Source organism: Neolamprologus multifasciatus, chromosome 7 (assembly GCF_963576455.1).
Source record: "Neolamprologus multifasciatus chromosome 7, fNeoMul1.2, whole genome shotgun sequence".
NCBI classification, from domain to species: Eukaryota; Metazoa; Chordata; class Actinopteri; order Cichliformes; family Cichlidae; genus Neolamprologus; species Neolamprologus multifasciatus.
In genome coordinates, this window is record NC_140445.1 from 39,620,834 (window position 1) to 39,643,126 (window position 22,293).

Here is a 22,293-nt window from a genome sequence, read left to right on the forward strand (position 1 = left end):
AGTGCAGCACCTCTGCCATCAAAACGGCGGTCGGACGACGGACGCAAGGTGAACTTGGAGCCATCAGACCATAGATTCCGGGCTGGGAACTCAAGTGTAGCATCGGCAACAGGTGACAGTAGATGAATTGGTCGTAGGCACCGGGAATCTTCCGACATCCAAGAACCTAATCTTCGGTACTTTCTCAGTTGCACCTGGACACCGGCCCTGGTTCCCCTCCTTCTCTTCTTCATTTTGAATCCCACCGATATGTACGGTAACGTGCACTCAGGTGAGGAACACACAAAAGGTGGAGGGAAAAATTTCCTGTAACTGTCCCAGCTGTCAAAGTAGCTCTCCATTGAGTCTTTAATATACAACAGCGTGCCCCGATCATAAATATTGTTGGCAGAGACAAAATCAAGAAAAATAATATTGCAGGCGACAATAGCGGCCAGTATAAAACTATACCGGCGAGCTGTACTAGCGGCACAAGCGGCGAAGCCAAACGCAGGCGCCATCTTGGACCCTCCAAAAACCCAGAAGAACATCTGGAATACCTGCTTAGCCTCCAGCTCCAACCACTCTTCAGGTAAATGGAATATAATGGGTGGATGGAAGTTAAAGAGAAGATGATTGACCAAATTTACATCACACTGAGTTTTTATGAACCTGTCCTCAGAACCTTGTGATCACACCTTTGTACAAGAGGACAGCAAACGATTCATTAACGCTGCACGTGCCAGGAGATGACCGCGATGAGAAGTTTCAACCAGCCGAGGCTTTTATTTTTATGGACGAACTTTGTATACAGTCAGAATGTATGCACACACACACACACATAGAGTGCATGTCTGAAATGCCTTCAGGAGGAATGATAGAAGTGCCCATTATGAGCCATTACAGATGATTTGAAGTCATTATGAGCACTCCTCGCTGTAAATGGGTATCATTGTGTGAAATGCTCTGGCATCTTAGAGACCTGTCCAACTGTCAGAAATAAGTAAAGAGGAGAAGAGGTGAGCTGGGAGACAGCAGGGGAGGAAGGACAGAAGAAGTCAAACTGAGAGCGAAAGAATAATCGAGGAAGAGAAAGAGCAGCAGCGTTACCGTCAATAGCCACCCAGGCTGGGTTATTGTAGCAGCGATCAATCTGAGATAGGACTGGAGTTCAGGTCAATCTCACACTCGACACCAAAAATAAATAAATAAAACTAAGCTCGGCACATATTTGAGAAATAATGGGAAATTGAGCGGCTGCACACGCTCTGAGAAAAATAAATGTTTCTTGTGTTTCTGAGAGGATTTAATGGGTTTGCAAGGGCAGACAAACCACAGCTGTTTGTGTCAGGTGAGTGTGTGTGTGAGCAGATATCACTGCTGCAAACACTCCAACACGAGTCACGAGGTCACAGAGAGTTAGATACATGCTGCCGGGGCTTTTATTTTGTAGAGAACATGGTGTAAAACGGGAGAATCTTGAAGAGCAGCTGATATCTGTTTCCACCACTCCGGTTTCATCACCAGCTTCAAGGATTTCTACACCAGCAGCCTTTAATGTGGCATATCTGCATATCTCAGCTCTTATGAACTGCCGTCATACTCAAAATTATGTTTTTATGTGATTATCACCACTTTCAACACATTCTGAAGGAAGGGGATTTTCTCAAACATGTAGTCCATATATTTGCCTTCATCCAACTGCTTTCATGCGCACAAATGCAAAAACACCGTTGACCCCCATTAGACTCACCTTAGGTGACTTTAGACAACCTGCTTGCTTTCAGCTCCACCCACTCCTCACTCACCTCATTCAGTTGTGCATGAGTCACGGTTCAGAGGCCTCACGACTCCCTAGGTTGTCATCAACCAATCACGTGACCCCTCAGAATGAACTTTACATAAATGAAGACATTTCTGCTGTAAACAGATGCTGGTCCTGACTCATGCTGCCGGGTAAAAGTATTCTCAGGTTTAGACCTGAGAGGTGAATGAGCTGTCGGTTTCGGTCTTTTCCATAAAGCGCCTCGCCACATTACCCATGTTCATCATCAGTGTCACAGCTGTGAGTTTGTCTCTGCAGATTTTTTTGGGCCCGGCTCTCTTTAAGTTCCCCTGATGAAGGAAGAGCTGCTTTGAAGCTCACACTCAGGTTACTGCCTGGGCGACACTTCAGTCATTCGAGTACTGAGACGGCAGTGAAGCCTTTATCTCCCTGAGTGTCCATGATGGTCTTCAAACGTTCCTCATCTTCAGAGCGGGCATGGCCATCAGTTCATCTGAGACAACCCATTGTCTGACTTCCTGTTTCACAAGAAGTAAAATAAATGGAGGTGCATGTATGTGAGAGGGGGGCTCGAGATTTTTACGGGCTCTGACTGTAGTAAAACTCCCTTCTGTTAGTATCAGGGCTGTCACAGCACCATGAGCTGCTTTACTGCATCCTCCATTTTGATTTGAGGTGTGAAGAGAGTACCAGCCTCCTGATTGAATTGCCTTCAACCACCACAACCACCCACACACACCACCCACAGGAAAGCTGCTGATGGGCTTATACATCGCATTTCTCTTCATGGCATAATCAGATGTTAACAGTTGTACAGCTGAACTGCAGGTGATGTGCACGAGACTCTATTTAGAGGTCATTTCTTCTTTTACTCGTATATGATCTGAAATGAGAGGACCAGACATGATGAAGTCCTCTTCAATACTGCATTAACCTTTCATTGTTTTTAAACCTGCATCATTCAGTCAGCTTTAGAGCATTGTGTTTGTTTTATGCCCTCTGTGTTAACTGGTGTTTTTGCTCGGATGGCTTTATGGTGCAAAAATCATCCCACTGCTTCTGAAAGAGGACTGAGGTTTTCAGTCCACATGCAGTGTGAAATCACAGCAGCTCTTTCATGTCAAATCTCTGGCAGCGGAAGAACTAGGAAGGCTCCATGGAGCATGCAAAGAATTGCACGCTCCATCATTCATCCTGCTGATGGCGCCCTGTGGCGCTCAGTTGAAAGGAGATGTTGTTAGTCAGAAGCAGAGGAGCTGGATTATCTGCTGATGAGCGGTGAGAAGCGCTGCAGTGTGAATGTAATGTCACACACTAATGCAGAAATCTTCTCTATATTGGTGAGAAGAACTGCAGCTGGGCTCTGGTTTACAGGTTTACGGCTACAAACCTGCCTGAACTCAAAGAAATGACCAAGTGGACCAAAATGTAGAATTCACTCACAAACCCAGAGCTCAGATGCTACAGTAACCTCACAGCAGCCATTGGTCACAATATCTTATTAAAAATTACCCAAGAGCACGAACACGGTCCAGAGGTCCAGTTCAGCTGATGCTAGCAGACAGCTAGCAGCTACAGCCACCTGTGTCACCATCCACCTGTCAGTCAGAGAGGCCATGGCCCTAATGATGCAGACTTTAAGCCACAATTCTGCACTCATAGAGCTTTTATGAAGGAGGACACCTTTGTGCATTGCCAAAAGAAAATATAATTTAAAGGTGGATTAAAAAGTAGAGGATTGTTAACAGAGCCCTGTGGAACACCACAAGCTGTAAGAAAACACCTCATACCTGTTTTTGTTACTCGCAGTGATCTCTGAAAGTGTCTGTAGGTTTGTGTATCAGGGTATAAACATGGTTATTTCTACTGTAAAGTTTCAGCAGGGAAGTCTATGAGGGACTGACTCAGTGCTGCCCCTGCTGGATGTCTGTGAGTTTACTGTCATGGTACTGGGTCAGCGACCCAGTGTTGTGTGCATTTTAGTTTTATTTCACTGATTATTGTACTTTTTCTCCATGTTTCCCGATTTATTTTGAAGGAGTCTTATGTTCTTTGTTCATTGTATTTAGTTTCATGTTCCCTGTCCTGTCATTAGGTTCATGCCAGTCAACTGTTTCCCCATGTGTTCCCACTTCCCCTGATCGCATCCCGTCCTCTGTTTTCTGTATGCCGTTGTCAGGTTGTCTGTTATCCCCACCACAGTCACAGTCTGGTCATAGTGTTTCATAGTATTTCATAGTTTTCTCATAGCTTTCTTAGTTTACTTGTTTTTCATGTGTCATCAGCCAAAATAATGGCTCACCTTTTTTTTTCAACTGCAACTCCTCTCTCAGTGTCTGCTCTTGGGTCAGTTAAACAAAACACATGGCATACTCCGCCATGACATTTACTAGTTTCCAGATATTTTCTATACACAGTTAGTGGTGTTTCAATAATATTTTTGACATCAGCAATGTGCCATGACTGGTTTGGGGTGAGGAGAATGAGAAAAAAAATCTACTGTTAAATTTCAGCAGATTTCAAAGTAATATTGGTGCATTAACATGACTTCACAGTATCATCGTCGTAGCATAAGAACAAGCTGCTGTGACGGACTTTAACTGCACTCAAAAGTTTGCTGCGTACTGTGAGGTCCTGATTTGAAATGTGACGCATTAATGAAAAATAGCATTGTTGGTAACAGTTATATTAATGAAGCTTTGTTCTTTGAAGGAACAGACTTATATTTTCCTTAATTATATTTAAACAACAATGAACTTTTCTAAGAAAGCTGAAGAAAGGTTTCCTGTTGGATTTCCTGGTCTCTGTTGCTCTTCCCTGGACTTTCACACTGACCCTGGCAGCTGATTCCTCTCACAATTAAAATGACAAAGTGTTTTTGAGTCCTGGGCCCAGCACTGAGTTTGTCTGTGTGTGCAGACTGGAACCATTCATCTGGTGGATCTGCACAGTGCAAACGTCATATTTACTGTTAACGAAGCCGGCTTGCAGAACACAAAGTTTTAATTTGTCTCCTCTCACGGTCACCAGACGCTGCAGCATAATCACCTCAGCTCGGCTCGTGGAGCGAGAGTTCCAGGGAGGCGAGGAATTGCAGAGAGGCCGTTATTATCTGAACCAGTAATGTAAAGATTTATGTCATCTTGAGAAGGAGCTTACACAGCAGAGGCTAAATAACAAGTTTAACCTCAGATACGCTCTCACACATTCACTGTGTGAATGAAAGTGTTTCAGCTTCATGGTTTCTGCTCTCTGGCGGCTCCGCAGAGGCTGGATTTGTTGTCAGAACCGAAACTTTGCTTTAGAAGTTTTGTTGGAGCTGAGCCCAATGAAACTGACTGAGTTCACCCAGCACCAAACTGAGCTGCTCTCTCCTCCGGCCTGCAGTGGACTCCATACGTCTGCCTTCTCTGGCACTGCCTGTGAGAGAGGTGAAGCCTTTATGCTTTACATGCAGTTGTGACCACTCGCCTTACCCTGGTGCTCCCCAGGCTTTGCTGATCCAGCATGCTGCTGACAGGAAAACACAGATGTGAGGACGTTAGTCTAGTTCTGCCTCTTTACACCGGTTGTGAGTCAAGAATCAAGTTTAAATGTAATTGTTTGATGTAAAGTTTTTAGCAGCAAAACTTCTGCACACGCTCACAAAGGTCTCTCAGACTGAAGCAAGAAGGTAAACTGAAGGTGAAGTGAAGGTAAGTAGCAGAGTTAGCCACTAGTCCTTTTTTAAATGTTTTTTCTCTGTTTGCGGCTGGGATCATCTTCAGAGCCCTGGATGAAGAGTGGATGGATTTTATTTCAATTTTTCCTTTTGGTCCATATTTTGTATTTCATGCTGTCTTTTACCTTGAAAGCGCTTTGGTTAACTACATTATTGTTTTTGAAGTGCTCTATGAATAAGGTTGTATTGGATTGAATGTCCCATTTCACTGGGATCTATTTTCTTTTTTCTACATCACCTACACCAAACAGCAGAAGCAGCTCAGCCAATGAAACATCATTAATGTCACCCTGTTGCAACCACGAGCATCTCATCACAGAGACCCACATCCAAACATCTCAGAGGTTCGCACGTACGAACTGCAACCTGATTGTGGGTGGAGGCTTTGGAGTGTGGATGCAGGCTGTTGACCTGTCAGGACCTGCAGACACTGAAGCCTCTCTTCGACCTGGTGATCCTGAATTTGATCAGGAGTTCATGAATGAGGTTTTGTTGATGTTGTTGCACCGCCCCTTATTTAACTTACATTTAATTTCCTGTTCCTGTTTTTATTGTTCATGATAATAAAATAAAATAAAATAAAAATTCTGGTGGAATGATGATTTTCACATCTACTGACTGCTGGTACTTCATGAAGTTCTGATTTTGTGTGTCATATATAGGCGTATAGCGGGTAAACCTGAGAGGTGAGGTCAGTGTTTCCTGTGTGGACTCATGAATTCAGTCTGTGTATCCCAGTCTGACTCACTGATGCTGAGATTTTTCCTCTGTCTGTTATCTGGTGGAGCTCCTTGTTCTTCTCTGGTTGGATGTTTTGAATCATCATCCTGTTAGAGAATAAATCAGATGCCTACCTGCCTGCAGAGCGTTGGAACTAGTGACTGAAACTTTTCACTCAGTGCTGTAAATAAGAATGCAGAGTGAAGGAAGTGACTCAGCGTCACCCAAATCTGTCAGCATGATCACTGCTGTTTTTCTGTGTCATTACCTGTCAGCCACTGACAACCTGCCTCGTCTGAAGTCTTCAGGCTGAACTCTGCTCTGCATACAAACCACACCTGCAAAGCTTTCTTCCACACGTGCTGTCATCATGGAGCTGTTTGAAAATCATTTAAAATGTCTCTGTGTGAAGATTAATTTTAAACAGTCATGTTTGCCTGTACATGCCCTTTCCTGCTGCCATTATCTCTTCCTCTTCCATTTAGAAGAAACAACAGCAGCTCTGGTGCGTTGTGACAAATGATTCCACCTATAGACACACACACACACCGCTGATCATTTAGCTGTACAGCTTTTTCAAAGTAGCGGCAATTATCAGCTGCCTAACCGGCAAGTTAATTATGCAGGCATCTCTCATTTTGTGGTGTTCTGAGGTAAATAAGGTGGGGGAGGAGGAGGAGGGGAAGGGAAAATGTCACCTGTTAACTGAACAATTGCTACAGGCTGCATTATCAGAGGTGACGGATTAAGCAACTTTATCTGGAAGCCTCCTGCACGGACGTCAGCGTGTCTGCAGCCTCAAGCCACCGGCCACAAACATGGGAACTGAAACAGAAGACTGATCGACTAAAAGACGTTGCAGCACAGACAAGACTACAGACAGCTTTACAGACAGCTGTAAAATACCACCGAGAGCAGGCGACACCTCATTCAGACATGCTCTTTATCTCCAATTCCTGCAGCAGCCACACTGAGGCCAGGTTAAGTCTCCGAGCTTTCAACCCTCCAACAACAGGGCTTCAAACACAATGACCACAAAAACAATAGCAATAAACAATTATGTTAACTAAACACCTCCAAAAATGTATATTGTGAATTAAAAAATGCAAAATGACAACAAAAAGATAGAAAATCAACTCAACATGATTAAAAGCAGTCAAACTTGGATCTGTGAGTGAAACAAAGAGGGAGCTGCAGTGCTGTATAAACTTTGTGTAAACCTGCATACAGTGGTTTTTATTATTTACTCTCAGCCTGTAACCTTCATGGAGGAGGTTCCGTTTCAGCTAGGTGACCCTAATAAACAGGAAACTGGGGCCATATCGCACACAGGTGTGTCAGATGTACTTCGAAGCTGTAAACACGAAACTGATTTTAGAAGATGATGTCCAGCTCATCATGGCTCTACCGTCTTCCTTTCCTCCCTCCCTCCCTTCATCTTTCTAACTCTGCCTCACACACACACACACACACACACACACACGCAGACATGCTCTTGCAGGCTGCGTCCTTGAATGCTAAAAGCCAGAAAAAGACCAGTCAAATCAGACACCAGGCTGCCTGGAGGTAGGAGATGGGAAAGTCAACCAAACTTAAACTTCCTATTCCGGCCTGAACTGGCCTGGTAGAGGAACGCCAGCTCACCTGGCACAGACAGAAATAAGTAGATAAACAGTGTGCAGGAGATGGAGCCCAGTATCTCAAAATAGGATCAAATTTGAACCATCAGCTTCACCTTGAAGCTTTGCTCTGAACAAGAACTCAGGGAAAACTTTGCACAGTCATCCTCACAGCCGGGCCTCACACACCATGGCCAAGTCCTAGACACGAGCCTACCACAGCCAGATCTTTTGTTAAGCTCTGTTGAGCCAACCATTTCTTTAACGTTAACCAGTAACTAGTTAAAGTTAACTTCATGAACTTCTTCACAAATAAAGTTTTGACCATTACTGAAAAAATGATTCAGAATCATCTCACAGACGTAACATTATCTACAGCTAGTTTCAGTACCATGGATATTCCAATTGATCTTTCTGAGTTAACTTCAGTCATTACTTTCTCCAAACCATCAATGTATCTTTTAGAGCCCATTCCTACAAGACTGCTCAAAGAAGATCTGCCATTAATTAATGCTTCAATCTTAAATATGATTAACCTATGTCTTCATGCATGCTCAATCATCCAGGTAAGTAAATTCCAAAAAGTTGATTCTGTTTATCTGAACATTGCATCAATATGCAAATTGACAATTTGCATATCTGACAGCCCATTGTTCATTCAGTGGGCTGGTTTCAGTCATTTTGCAAATGTACTGTTTATATTGTTGGGGAAATCTGCAGTCAGCTGAGACTGAAGAATCACTTGGATGAGTGATGAAACGTTTCTTCCACTGAAAACGCTATGTCCAGATGAACAGAGTCAACCTTTTGGGATGATCAACCTATCTCTAATAATCGGCTATGTACCACAGGCCATCAAGCTGGCAGTAGTTAAACCATTCATATTCAATTTAAAGCATCATTTCAGCTGTGAAGAAACATCTGTCAGCTTCAGTGTCCACCAGAAGCTCTCAGTCTGCTGTGGAAAAAGGAAATTCAGGTGAGTTTCTTCTGATCACCTGAGGCCTTCATTACTGTGTGAACTTTACCTACACACCACTCTTCATTCCTCCCACCTGCTGCATAAAGTCACTGAGTATAAATTCCTGTAAAGGCAGAGGCAGCCAACACAGACAAAGAGCTGCAGATAGAGGCGGAGCAACAACTGAAAGACGAGAAGTTCAACGTCATTTTCCAGAAGTGAAAGTGTGAGAGAGCAGCAGCAGAACTGCAGTTGAGTCCTGTTTGTCTCTAAAATTAGACTCACTGGAGTCCATCGGGTTTTTCTCAGCAACAGTGGTGAGTGCAGCTGAGTCTAAATAAATATCAACAAAAGTAGCTGTACATGACGTTACATCTGTTAGATAATTATGAGTATTTTTTTCTCTAATGGTTAAAAAAGATTTGTGATGAAGTTCATGAACTCATTACTAGTTAACATTAAAGGAATGCTTGGCTCAACAGAGCTCTGACTTTTTGTCAGCCTGGCTATAGTGCTGAAGAGAAACCTAGGGTTGTTCTTATTTTCTTCAATCATTAATGAGTAGTAAGATGTTCTAGCTTTACGTGGGGCTTTCTTATAAAGCAACAAACTATTTCTCCAGGCTAAATCATGATCCTCTAAATTTTTGACACGCCATTTCCTCTCCATCTTACGAGTTATCTGCTTTAAGCTACATGTTTGAGAATTATACCACGGGGTCAGGTACTTCTGATTTGAGACCTTAGTTTTCACAGGAGCTACAGTATCCAGAGTCGTACGTAGTGAGGAGGTGAAATTATTAACAAGATAATCGACCTCTTTTGGAGTAGCGTTCAGGTAGCTGCTCTGCTCTATGTTGGTACAGGGCATTGAAGATGATAACAGTGGGTGGATTATATTCTTAAACTTAGAGCACTTTCCGAAAGACATGCACTGTGATGAAATCTACTCCCCACTGCTGTGTAGTCAATTATTGTAAATTTAAATGTTACTAGGAAATGATCAGACTAAATACAGTGTGTTTGTTACTGAGTGAGTAGAGCTTGTTAGCAGAGCTATTCTTCTGTAATATCAGTAAATCAGTGAATCTCAGAATTTTTATTTTATTTTATTTTATTATCATGAACAATAAAAACAGGAACAGGAAATTAAATGTAAGTTAAATAAGGGGCGGTGCAACAACGTCAACAAAACCTCATTCATGAACTCCTGATCAAATTCAGGATCCCAGACAAAGAGCTAATTCCTCTGCTGCCATGATTAGTGCCTCTGTGCTGTCTTTCAGTCTAGCTTTGACCAGTCACTGGTAAGATTTCTGGATGTCAGCCACTTCCTCTATCTGCCGGTGGTACATACCATCCAGGACCCTCCATGATGGTGGCTCCTCTTGCTTCTCTTCTTTCTTTGGTTTCTGCTACCTGAGGTATTTACTAAGCACATGGTCAGTTCACGAAGCACAACTGTGGATGTTTGTTGTCTCATCCTGGACCATGTTACTGACACTCACTAGTCCCCAGCCTTCTTCCTTATGCTTAGTGTAAAGTCCCAGGTGCTGGATTTGGGGTGAAACCCTCAATGCAATGTCTGGAGCTTCCTTGTCTTGATGTCAGTGACATCCATCTTTGGCCAACTTATTATCCCAGGAGGGTATCTAAACCACGGCAGGGCGTAGGCGTTGATTTCCCAAGTCTTGTTCTTACCACTCAACTGACTCCTCAGCCCTTGCCTGATCCTCTGCAGGTATTTGGTGGTTGCGGCTTTCCTAGTGTCCTCTTCATAGTTCCCATTTGTCTGTGGGATTCCCAGGTACTTGTAGCTGTCCTCAGTGTCTGCAGTGTTACCTTCTGGTTGTGCGATCTCCTCAGTTCTGACTATATTCCCTCTCTGTTTTTTACCATCCAACTACACTTCTCTAGCCTGAATGACATTCCAGTGAATCGATGTCTCAATCGGTCTTGTCATGCAGCTTGATGTCATCCATGTAAAAATGGCTGGTGATTTCTCCAATTCACAGTCGGTATCCGTATGCAGTCTTGTCAATGATCTCACTGAGTGTCATGGCTGTGCTGTGTGGCAGGTAGGATGTAGGACCCAAACGCAGGACTCAAGTTAAATGAAAATGGCAGCTTTATTACTGGACATAATACTACATTTATACAGAAAACAAAACAGAAAACAAGAAACTAGAAATAAAAAACATGAAAATAAAACTAAAGAACTAGGAAACTAAGGAACTAAACTGGGAAACAGAGGACTAGGAAACAGAGGAAACATACAGAAAAGATGGTGTACGACGCGACAACGGACAGAGGAAAACACGGGGCTTACATACACCAGGGAGTGAAGAGGGAATGGGAAAGAGGAGGAAAACACAGCTGGGACTAATCTGACATAAAGAGACAAAGGAGAAGCAAATCTCAAAATACTGAACACAGGATATGAAACTATCAATGCAGAACAGGAAATGCAAGACAGGGGAAAAACAGAGCAAACATGGAGCACAGAGACAAGAGTAGAAACTGCAACATCGAGATACGACTGACTATGAAGACACAGGGAACATAGAGACATGAAACATCTGACATGGGAAAGGCACAGAGTAGACATGGGGAAATACATGGTGGTGATGTGTACATGGTGATGTGTGCTATTGACTTTAAGTTGGCCTCTAGTGTTGTGCGCCACGTCCCCATTGAGTTCCCGATGAAGGCTCTAAGGGTCCTGTTGATCTTGTAAAGTTCTAGGCAAAAAGGCTCTTAGGAAAATAAAGTGTCACAGTACTGGATCTGTGACCCAGTGGCTTGTGTATTTTAGTTTTATTTCGTTGTTTATAGTATTTTTCACCATGTTTCCTGTTTTATTTCGAAGGAGTCTTGTGTTCTTTGTTCATTGTATTTAGTTTCACTTCCCCTGTCCTGTCATTAGGTTCATGTCAGTCAGCTGTTTCCCCATGTGTTTTCACTCCCCCAATCACCCTTGTGTGTATTTAGTCAGGTCACAAACATGATTACTCTCTGTCATTGTCACTGCCACTTTACTTAATTTTTAGTCCAGTTACTATGATCTCATTCATTCAGTAGTATTGCTCAAACTCCACAATGTCCAGTGCCATATTCCTCCTGTTCTTTTCTGTGTTGTGAAGTCTCAAGGCTTTACTTCCTCCACCAAGCTTATTATTGTTTCCTGTCATTCTCTAATAACACAAACCTCCATGGTCAGAATGCCAAGAGATTTGTTTTAATGTCATCATTGGGTATTCTGTTTTGTTTATACGCCAGTTAGTGATGTACCACTTTGGTAGAGTCCTCAGTCCTAGCAAGTAGCACTGTATCTGGATCAGGCCAGGCACTGTCGTCACCAGGAGTCACTAGCTGTGAGCGGAGAAACCCTTCCAACAACTTCCTAATAAACGGCTGACTGTTTTTATTTATATACTCGTTTTGTGTTACTGTACAGCTCTGTTGTGTGTCATCTTTCATCAGTCCTTCCTGACGTTTTCATAAACTCAATGAATTGATCCCAGTTGTGTCAGTCATTTCGTGTGTGTGTGTGTGTGTGTGTGTGTGTGTGTGTGTGTGTTTGTGTGTGTAAAAGGTTAATCTTTGGAGAATTTTAAAATCAGACATTCTGAATAAACTGATTTTGACATGTCACACTTTTAGGTTCAGATTTGTTTGGTTTTGTAAAGAGCACAATACTGAAATTTGTTTCTCTCTTTTTTAAAATGAAATTTAAAGTGAATTTTAAATTAAATGGGTTTCTTTTCTTTCTCCGTCAGAGTGCAGACATTTCTGTTGTCAGCAATCTACGATCTGAAGATCAGTTTCTGTGCTGCATCTGTCTGGATGTGTTCACTGATCCAGTCAGTATACCATGTGGACACAACTTCTGCAAAAACTGCATCACTCAGCACTGGGACATGAATGTCACGTGTCAGTGTTTCATGTGTAAAGAGACTTTCTACACTATACCTCAGCTGAGGGTCAACACTTTGCTCTCTGAGATGGTCGCTCAGTTCAAATGTGAAGTTCAGCAGAAAGCCAGCAGCAGCAGCTCAGAGCAACAAGCTACCAAACCAGGAGAAGTTCCCTGTGGCATCTGCACTGGAACCAGACTGAAGGCCCTGAAGTCCTGCCTGGTGTGTCAGGAGTCCTACTGTCAGACTCACCTGGAGCCTCATCTGACAAAGAAAGGCCTGAAAAGACATCAGCTGATTGATGCTGTGGAGAACCTTGAGGGCAGAATGTGTAAGAAGCACGATAAACCTCTGGAGCTGTTCTGTAACACCAACCACACATGTGTCTGCATGCTCTGCTTTAGACCACAAGAACCATGAGTTTGTTCCTCTGAAGGACGAATATGATGGAAAGAAGGCAGAGCTGGAGAAGACAGATTCAGCAGATGATCCAGAAGAGACGACTGAAGATTCAGCAGATCAAAGAGTCAGTGAAGATGAGTAAAGGTGCTGCAGACAGACAGAAAGCAGAAGGTGTTCAGGTCTTTACAGCTCTAAAGAAGTCTGTCGATAGAGGCCTGAAGGAGCTCATAAAGGAGATCAAAGACAAACAGGAAACAACAGAGAAACAGGCTGAAGGTCTCATCAAAGATCTGGAACAGGAAATCTCTGAGCTGATGAAGAGAAGATCTGAGGTGGAGCAGCTCTCACGCTCTGAAGACCACCTCCACCTACTCCAAAGCTTCTCGTCTCTGAATGCTTCTCCACCCTTGGTGGGTGGTGGGGACTGTGGTGAGAGCTGTGGCTCAGCTGGAGGAGACACTCAGGAAACTCAGGAAGAAGAAGCTGTTTAAGGCTGAGCTGAAGAGGGGCCAGCAGTATGCAGTGGATGTGACTCTGGATCCTGATACAGCAAATTCTAAACTCATCCTGTCTGATGATAGAAAACATGTGCATCATAGTGATGTGAAGAAGAAACTTCCTGACAACACAGAGAGAATTTCTTACTGTGTTAATGTTTTAGGAAAGCAGAGTTTCTCTTCAGGCAGATTTTACTTTGAGGTTCAGGTTAAAGGAAAGACTGCCTGGACTTTAGGAGTGGCCAGAGAGTCGATCAACGGGAAGGGAAAAATCCCACTGTCCTCAGGATGGTTTCTGGACTGTGTGGCTGAGAAAAGGAAATGAATACAGAGCTCTTGCTGGTCCTCCAGTCCCCCTCTGTCTTCAGTCTGGCCCTGAGATGGTGGGGGTGTTCGTGGATTATGAGGAGGGTCTGGTCTCCTTTTATGATGTAGGTGCTGCAGGTCTTATCAACTCCTTTACTGGCTGCTCCTTCATTCACAAACTCCACCCATTCTTCTGTCCCTGTAAGAATGATGGTGGTAAAAACTCTGCACCTCTGTCCTGTCAATCAAACTGAGTCGATCAAAGACTGATTTTATTTGATGAACTGATTGATTTTTATTGAAGGGAACAAATAAGCATATTCAATGTAAATATTCTACAGTCTCCATGTTTTCTATAGTATCTGTTTATTGGGGACTCCGATTCACACTTAGATTTGATTTTCATGGAATTTGATGTAAACAGAAGAAACGTTAAATCAGCAAATGCTCCCACTAATGGAGACTTGAAATGAAGACCAAATATCAGTGAATAAATGTCAAAAAGCTTCATTTCAAAATAAAGTTTGTTAAATGCTGGTTGATTAATGGATGATTAATAACAACAACAAATAAAATCTTTCCAGTCAGGGTGTACAAGGCTAAGTGTTAAGCTTAGCCTTGCTCTGGTGAAAAACATCTGCTGAAATGTCAGATTCTTCTTTAGCTCTTCTACCTTCTGTAGTTTCTGCTCTGTATTTAGGCTTTTCAGCTTATCCTGATGTTTTGTCTCGTAGTGCTGTTTTAAATTAAATTCCTAAATTACAGCCACATTAGCTCCACGAATAAGACACACAGGTTTACCAGCAATGTCTGTCAACATATATTCAGCCTTCCAACGGTGCTGAAAGGCTCTGTTTTCAGAATCAACCTTTCTCTTCACCATTGTGAGGGGCTAGCTTCGCAGTAACAGAAGTTTGACTTCCCAGTGTTCCCAGCTAGCCTAGCATTCAGCAAGGAGGCTTGTTGTTTGTGTGTTATTAGCACCTCATATTGTCGGGCATAACAATAATAATAAATCTATTTAAAATGATCTCAAGGGCCGGATATAAATGTACGCCGGGCCGGATGTGGCCCGCGGGCCTTGAGTTTGACACATGTGGTTTAGGGTGAGAAACTGCATTCCAATTCCACAGCTGATCTAATGTCCATCACTGGTCCCTACATCTATCAATTTCCCATTGCAGAGTCGTGAGTTTCTCCATGATTTTATCCATATTGCCTTCAATAAACACAGTCTGAGTACTTTGAGAAAGGTGTAATTTATGTCTATGGACAGTGCACACCCATGTGCACACCTGTGTGGATCAGCGCGCTTGTATTCAACAGGTTTCCCCATGTAACGGTCTGCTAAAGGGTGTAGGGAGCCATAGCCCCGTCCCCCAGGGCATGAAGCAGGCATGGAGGAGACCCTCCACTCTGGGGCCTCTGGATGTTTGGAAACTGGCCAGTCTTATGGGATTTTGAGCAGCTGTAACCGCTTCCATTAGTCGTCGATAAGCCAGCTCCAATCAGCAAGAACCCCGTTATCATGGTTCCGAATAGGTAGATGCCTTCAATGTCCTGCATTGAGAGTATTGCCAGGCACACGACCTGCCACTTCTCTCAGCTGCCCATCGTTTGGCTAGCAAACGTTCCTGCAGGTCATTCAGGCTACCCCAAGCCCAAGCTTCTCGTCGAGAAAACGGTGTCAATTTTATGTAATCCCAATTTGATGATCAAATCCAAAATTTCTTGATTTAGAGAACAAGACAGAGAGAGTCTCTGAGAATTAGACAAGACTAGACAAGGACAAGACAAGACAAGCAGGAAAGTTAAGGGAGGGAGAGGGCTCTTGGCCGCCACCAAGAGCCAGATGAGAAAAGTTGTTTTGAAAAGAGCTTTCTGTGATTGTTGTGGACCCAGTGTCCAGTAAACATGGGATAATAACGTCTGTGAAGGTTCTCAGTCATCCAGGTCATCGTAGTCTAAGGAGCTTGGAAAGAAAAGCGTCTGGACTTCTTTAAGTTGCTTGAAGACCTTTCACTTCTCATCCAAGAAGCTTCTTCAGTTCTAGGGTTAAATGTAGTGGTGCAACGGATCACGGTTGATCCGTAATCCGAACCGATCCCACTCCACGGTTTGGCATGCACGTGATCTGAAGATTCGAAAAAGAAGAAAAAAAAGTATGCGTATGGTGCGCGTGGTGGGTCTGTCAAGCGATAGTTATGGCCAGCGCTAGCGGTCCAAGTGGAGGAGCAGAGGAGTTTGCGGTATTTAAGTAGCCCTTTCCTGCCCAATCCGACCGGGCTAAAGCTATTACAAAAGCTATTGGGATGTTTAGCTGCAGACGGGAAGCCGTATTCTGTTGTGCAAAACAAAGGGTTTAAACTATGATGAACGTGCTTGAGCCACGCTATGATATCCCGTTCGCGTCCACTTTAGTGGCAAGATCGTTCCAAGCATGTATGAGCAGGAAAAGATTTAAGTTGTGGCTGAGCTGTCCCAGGCATCTTCTGTTGCCCTAACTACTACAAATGGGTGGACCTCCAGGGCAACGGAAAGCTACGTGACCGTGACAGCTCAGTATATCACAGCAGAGTGCGATACAATGAGCGGTATGTATTATTGTCTGGTCTACCTTACAATATAAAGAACCTTGAGGCGACTGTTGTTGTGATTTGGCGCTTTATAAATAAAATTGAATTGAATTGAATTGAGTGGTAGATACAAAGCCCTGTACTGCCCTATATTGTACCTTTTTTTTTTTTTTTTTTCATATAAGCAAAGCAACTCGACTCTACTGAAGTGCTTACGACCGGGCATAACGTACCTCAGATCAAGGACTTTGACGAGGTCACGAAAGCTGTCCTTCTCAACTACATAAACAGGGGCCAGTCCTGAAGAGCAGAGAGAGCTCCTGCAGGCCAAGTTCTCACCTGTCTCAGAACCGGTTTGCAGCGTCTGACGACCGGTCTGTATGCCGGAATTAGCATAACAGACAAGTGGTCTGAGTGTCCGAGGTGGGGGCAGGGCTTCGCTCTGTAAGCGCTGGGAATGTTTGTGTAAACAAGATCCAGTGCGTTTCTCTGTGTTGATGGAATTTCAGAAGCACTGGGTTGAGATTTGCGTGGCTGAAATCTCCAGCGATAATAAACAGTCCATTGAGGTGTGAGTTCTCGAGCTCGCTGATCTCCCCGTACAGCTCGCAGAGCGCCTCCTTAGCATTAGCGCTGGGTGGGATGTACACTGCTGTAATGAGCACAGCGGTGAATTCCCAAGGTACATAAAAAGGTCTGCATCTAACAGTCATAAACTCTACCAGCGATGAGCAGTAATTAGAAACTAGCACCGGGTTCTTGCACCACTCCAAGCTGATGTAGACACACAAGGCCAAGCCACCACCTCAAGTCTTACCGCACAGAGCTGCATTTCTGTCGGCACAAAATGCGGTGAGCCCATGTGACTGAATGGCAGAGCTATGTTTCTGTGAAAACAAAGACGTGACAAACTATATACCAGTTTTTAAACTGTGTTGATAGTCAACGTAAAACCAGAGTTATGATGAAAAATACACATGATGTTATTGTCTGAATAAAACAGTGGTGTTTACAGCGGGAAGAAACAGTAAAAACTGCGTTTTCTACTGACAGTGAAGAGAAGAAAAAACACCCTTCCATATTAGTGGAAAAATGTACCATGTCGACCACACTGTAAAATCTAATTAGTTCCCAGAACTCAAAGAATTGAGGAAACTCGTTGCCTCAAAAAATTGAGTAAAGCTTAGCTAAAAATGACTAAATTAGGACAACTTATTTATTTTGAGTACTCTGTACAAGCTCATTTGTTCCCAGAACTCAAGAAAATTGGATCAAGTTTACTTAAGATGACCAAGTTAGGGCAACTTACTCATTTTGAGTACACTGTACAGCCTTGTTAGTTCCCAGAACTAAAAAAAATTAAGGAAACTCATTGCCTCAAAAAAACTAAGTAAAGCTTACTTAAGATGACTGTTAGGACAACTTATACATTGCAAGTCTGCAGTATTAAGAATAACTTGATATTTCTGACTGTACAATACTAATTGTTTACTTACTGACAAACATTTCAAGTTCAACTAAATGAAAAAACAATTTGTTGTAACCTGAATATGATTAAAAATAATTAACAACACTTTTTGTAATTATGTTAAAATGAGCCCAACTTTTATTTTCAAATACAACAAAGTATAACAGCCAACATACTGTGATAGGTACAGCCAGTATGCAGTCTTTCGTAATCTGTGAACGGCCTTTTCTTTATTACAATCTGATAGGTTTGTAGCTTGAACCTATTCGCTGGAACGTTGAAGACAATATAATTACACAGCAAAGCAAGACACGAAGTAGGCAAAGTTCTTCATGTTTCTCGTGCACGGGAGAGAACCGGACAAACGCCGTTCCTTCGCTTGGCCCCAGTTGCTCTCGTCCGCTCCCCCGTAACACTGCTCTTTTATTGAGGTTACATGAATATGCATAGGTTCATTAACATACGACATCTATATACAAACAAAGAGTACCTTGCCTGTGTGTGTGTGTGTGTGTGTGTGGGGGGGGGGGGGGGGGGGGGGGGGTGTCAGAGTGTGACCCCATAAATGACTTCCCTAAACCTACTGGTCTGGAAAGTCCAGCAGTTCATATAAACAAAAGGCACTTAGACTAAAACAGATATAGCCACGTTTATCCTACCATAAAACAATAAAACAAGGTACAAACTCTTCCCATGCTCCCAGGATGTAGGTGTGGATTCCAGAACACTCTGGAATGCGCACCAAGCCTTTGCAGCCTGCTAAAGATCACACATCCTATCACTACACAATTAATTATACACCTCTAAGCATATATGGTTAAATATTTCTAAGCATAAATGACAATCAACAATACAAAACCTAACATACTGGACACTGTTCTGCTGAACAACAAACAATTATATTGCCATCACTGTTATAATCTTACAATGAAACAAAGTCTCAGATGTAATTATTCTGAAAATAAGTTTAGGCCTACCACAAGTTTGTTTTGTACTTACATTACTTATATAATCAAAATAAAATATTTGTTGTTCTGTCACAAGTGCAGTCTCTGATTTAAACAACACATTTGTTTTTCATTCCAACACATGAGCTGGAATGTTGTAATATTTTAAGGATGGCTTGTTTCCAGTCCAGGTGTCATGAAACGCTGTGTGGCAGGCAGGAGATGAGGACTCAAAGTGCAGGACTCACAGACTCAGGGGATGAACTCAAAATCACAGCTTTATTTGCTGGTCACAGAAAAACGAACATACAAAGTAAACTAAGCTAAACTGGGAAACAAAGAACTAAAACTCACAGGGAGATCCACACAGCAAGAGGGACGACACGACACTGACTCAGAGAAACACAGGGTTTAAATACACTGGGAAGTAACGAGGGGAATGAGACACAGAAGGAGGGCACAGCTGGGAGAAATCAGGACTGACGAGACAAGGAAAGCAGGACACATTCACATAAGACACGGACCTTCAAAGTAAAACAGGAATTAGCACAGACGCAAACTAGACTAGGGGAGACAGAGCAACTAAGAAACACAGACAACACCAACAACAAAGAGACACAGAGGGCAGCTACTAAATACTCAGAGAACTAAACAGAATACAAGAAAACCGAATAGGACACTACACTAAAGAATAAGCTGGGACAACAAAGAGAACTAAGAACATAATACAAAAAAAACTCAGAGGCACAAGAAACTCAAAACACTGGGTCACTGACCCAGGACCGTGACACCAGGCATTACTGCCTGAATGACTATCATGGATCGAGGTGATCCAAATGTAGGTGCAGAAGAAAGTCTTTAACTTCCCTTAAGTACAGTGGTAGTGGATGTGGGTTGGAGATGCAATGAGCTTGAACCTGCAGGCGACCATCTTCACTGACCACACCATCTGTGACGGAGGACTCATCTCTCCTGGTGTCCTGCAAGCAAACAATCATATTTTTTGTAACATGAACTTAATTGCTTTCTTAAAACATTTTTTTCTGCATTTGGTATAAAACAGACTCCAATTTAGACAATCTCAGGCTCCCTCCCCACCGGAGAGGTGACATTCAATGCCCCAATTGTCAGTCTGGATAGCCGTGACCACCACCCAACACACAATAATGTCATGAAAGCATCATTTTAAAAAGGGCTATGCAAACATGGCCAATAACTTTCATTCTAATGATGTGCAAAATGATTTGGACACAAAACAAATTTTGCTGTTAGAAAACTTGCAGAATTCACTATATACAGTGTAGACCTTCTAAACTAAGTTTGGAGGATGTGATCTTTCAAGAAATGCAGACAAACTGTTGTTGTTTGTTTACTTACACAGCATGTCTTGTAGAATTAACTGGAGTCACCAGCAACAGTATAGTGCAGTCATATCTCAAGTCTAATAACAGAAGACAGGAAAAGATCAGTAAGGAAACAACTTCCCCAAACCAAAGCACAAATAAAACAATAAGTAAAACAGGCTGATCTAAAGTATGATTAAAGTTCAGCCTGACTAATATAAATGTCACTGACAGTTGCTAATATATTGGAAAATCAAAATACTTACTGATGTCTTTCTGTCCAACAACAGGAGTGCTGGTCCCGAGCCTCAAAGACAGTAAGAAGCAAGCAGAGGGAGAAAAAACAGAACATTTTTCAGAAACTGATTTGATCCTTAATGGCTGTGCAATCATTGTAACATAGAGTTTGCTTATGTTGTTAAATAAAGGCTAGATTTGACATTAATAGATGCCACAGATGTTCAAAAGCTGCCACAAAGCATGAAAAAAATGGACGTCTCCGAAAACGTCTGAGCAATTTTGCAAATATGTGATGTCTTGATAAATCGAGCAGATATTTGAACTTTACTCAGCTACATTCTCACCTGAAAATATCTTAAAAGTTTATTTTGTGACCCAGAAAAAGTAATACGTTTTTAGCCGCGCTCCTCCGCCATTGCCGCGCTTACAAGTATGCACAGGCTCTGACAACCGTGGCCGACAAATGCGATCCTCCTTTTCCCCAGATTACCCTTTCTGGGTCACAAAATAACCTTTTAAGATATTTTCAGGCGAGAATGTAGCCGTGTAATCCTCAAATATCTACTTAATTTATCAAAATATCACATATTTGCAAAAGTGCCACGTTTTCGGAGAGCTTTGTTATCCACCAGCGACCGGGAGGTCAAGGCTTGATAGAGTCCGCGAGCACAGCTAACTACTCTTGGCGTAACCCCCTGCGGTCTTTTGCTACTCAGGTTAAACATGATATATATATATATATATATATATATATATATATATATATATATATATATATATATATATATATATATATATACACACACACACACACATATATATATATATATATATATATATATATATATATATATATATATATATATATATATATATATATATAATGGCTTATATATAAGCCACTGACATAAAGACAAGAAAGCTCCTTACCATGCATGGAGGGTTTCACCCCAAGTCCAGCACCCTGAGGCTGTACGCCAGTGTTGGGACTAACGCGTTATTAAGTAACGCGTTACAGTAACTACGTTATTATTGTGGTAACGAGCACGGTAACTTGTTATTATGCCAAAATCAGGAACGCGTTAGTCGTTACTGGGATTTAGATAGGGTCGTTACTCGTTACTTCGTGCGGTGGCTATCGCGGAGCTTCCACAGATTCAATAACATTAGCAAGTGTTGGAGGCCAGCAGGTGGAAGAGAAGGAAAAGAGACCTGAGGCGGCCGCCGGTCCAAGTGTGAACTGAACTACAGGTAAGAAGTTATGACCTGCAGTCTATCTGGGTCAGATATAAGATATAAGTTTAGGTGGAGTTTATTTTTGTTGTGCTGACTTTTTCCGTTTTACTAGCTAGCATGACGGAGTTTCTATACAGCTGGGTGGGTGCTATGATGTTAACGATGTTAAACTTTATTTTGTTCATAAGTTATTAGAGTTGTCTGGTATTCAGAGAAAATATTACGCATTTCTTATTGAGGTGAAAATGAACAGTTTGTCCCATAATTCGGCTACATTGAAAAAGGCACAAAGCTGGAGTTATTCTGTGTCTTTGCTGCACAGCTGCCTCTTCTTCTCTCATTCTCCCCCCTCCCTCTCCCGTTTCTACTTCAATCATGAAAACTGATCAATGATCAGCTGATCGGCTCTCTTGTTTGTTTATCGCCCACTTTGCGCCAGAAAGAGGAAACCAGCCGATGTCGCGTTAAACAACAGCAGCACGTTTAAGCTTGATCAGCAGTTGTTAGAATTTATTTAATATTCATTTCTAGTATCAGCTGATGTTTGCTGGAGCCACAGCTGCAAAAAAGCTGCTG

General features: G+C 42.5%; 3 long non-coding RNA genes and 1 pseudogene across 3 annotated transcripts in view; 2 read left to right on the top strand and 2 right to left on the bottom strand.

Moving 5' to 3' along the window:
* The window catches only part of LOC146514855 (uncharacterized), a 133,847-nt gene that overhangs the window by 101,424 nt on the left and 10,130 nt on the right, over positions 1 to 22,293 (bottom strand). The gene's annotated exons all lie outside the window — the stretch shown is intronic.
* LOC146514859 (E3 ubiquitin-protein ligase TRIM21-like) lies at positions 8,899 to 16,046 on the top strand (annotated as a pseudogene).
* Positions 18,190 to 20,719, top strand: LOC146514860 (uncharacterized). Its single transcript, XR_014874928.1, has 2 exons — positions 18,190 to 19,089; positions 19,693 to 20,719. It is a non-coding gene; the product is annotated as an uncharacterized LOC146514860 (long non-coding RNA).
* LOC146514861 (uncharacterized) lies at positions 19,765 to 21,075 on the bottom strand. Its single transcript, XR_014874927.1, has 3 exons — positions 20,508 to 21,075; positions 20,276 to 20,339; positions 19,765 to 19,878 (listed from the first exon to the last, which is right to left on the bottom strand). It is a non-coding gene; the product is annotated as an uncharacterized LOC146514861 (long non-coding RNA).